A 1,702-nucleotide genomic window follows, 5' to 3' on the forward strand; every position below is an offset into this window, starting at 1 on the left:
ATATATGAAAAAATGTTCAACATCATTTGTGATTGAAAATGCAAATTAAAATAATGTTGAGGTTCCACCTGACCCCAGAAAGAATGTCTTTAATTAAGAAATCAACAAATAAGTGCTGGCAAGGCTAAGGGGGAAAAAAGCAATACTTATCCATTGTTGGTGGGAATGCAGACTGGTACAACCTGTTCTTGGTATCTTCCCAAAAGAATTAAAGGCACCATCAAACATGCAAATACATATCTATAGCAGCATAGTTTGTAATATCTAATTACTGGAAACAACCCAAGTCAGCTAGAAGGAGCTGTTGAGGTTAGCAGCCAGGCCCAGCCGATGGAGTTCTAGTTTGGTGGAACTAGACCCGGTGAGCTGAGGCATAATGCTAGGCGCAGCAGGGCCCAGGCTGAGGCCCAGACCTATAGGGAGGATCCGCATGGTAAACAAGTCCTCAGGTCCAACTAAGAAAGTCCTGTTACATGCAGGCTAATCTATACCAATGATGCTGCTTGACTCTGGGAGGCTGGAAGACATTCTGAAGAACCCCACTTGGAACAGTTACTTCAAGAGGCTTTTTTCCAGTTTCCACCTTCTGAAAAATGATAATATTTTGTTAGTTCTATTGCACAAAACTTTTGCAAGTTGTTTTATTTACAATACCGACTTTGAAAAGCTCACTAAAGTTAACTGGACAATAACCTATACAGAAATCACTTTACAAAAAGAAGAAAAGCACAAAATGTCAACTTTCTACAGAAAACCCACAGTTCAGTTTTATTCATAGTAAAGAAAACCAGCAAGTTTTGCTCAGACTAGAAGAAATTCAGCCATTGGTTTAGAATCTATAACTCAAATTACACATGCAATGAGGACAATATTATTCTAGTGAAATTTATTTGCTGCTATATCTGTCCATTATTTATATAATATTAACAATTATAAACAGAGTAGTGCAACTAGTATTTGGAACAATCCTTATAGTGTTGTAGTGTCAGGCACAACATTTCCCTTCTCTTCACACCACTGGTTCTCCTGTGTAGCTGGGCTTCCTCCTCTTCGATAAAGTCATTTTTGATATTAAAAGTCTTGAAAATCTCCTCAGCAGTTTTCCTCTTGATCATACTGGCAACAGTTTTGCATGTTACAGCAAGCAAACCTTTGATGTCTAGGTAGCTTGCTGCCAGAATAAGTTCAGAAAGGGTTCCTTGGTCAACTTGCGGGAATTCTTGTTCCCAAACAGTGATGTCATCTGTTCTCTTTTCTTTGTTTTCATCACCCTCAGAAGGAGGAGGGTCATCCTTGTGGTGGGTGCACCACTGAGTTACCTTTTTAAATATTGCTGCATTAACATTTGGTAGAGGAACTGGGTCTTCGTCTCCTTCATCACCCATTCCCAAATCTTCCAACATGGTCTTGATTGTCACAGACTGTTTGGAAATTTCAAGATCAACTTCAAATATCTCTTCATCAGAACTCTGCTACTTAATTGAAGACATGACATTTGATCTCTAAAAGACTGCAGGCCCAAGGCAAAGGAGAGCAGGATGATGTTCCTACCAGTTGGAGAAAGGCAGTGGCAGATGAAGCTACTCAATCTACTTTGTTATATAGCTATAATATTTGCTCCTATGGTCTACAGTACAAGTCCAGTAATTACAAAAGTTTATCAGTTTCTAAATCTTACTAGCTGTTATTAGTATTGCTAATT

The 1,702-nt window shown here is 38.7% G+C and overlaps 1 pseudogene; it reads right to left on the reverse strand.

The window, feature by feature from the left end:
- Positions 1 to 950: 950 nt before the first annotated feature.
- Positions 951 to 1,490, reverse strand: LOC101571648 (annotated as a pseudogene).
- Positions 1,491 to 1,702: the final 212 nt, after the last annotated feature.

Source organism: Octodon degus, unplaced genomic scaffold (assembly GCF_000260255.1).
Source record: "Octodon degus isolate 3935 unplaced genomic scaffold, OctDeg1.0 scaffold00099, whole genome shotgun sequence".
NCBI classification, from domain to species: Eukaryota; Metazoa; Chordata; class Mammalia; order Rodentia; family Octodontidae; genus Octodon; species Octodon degus.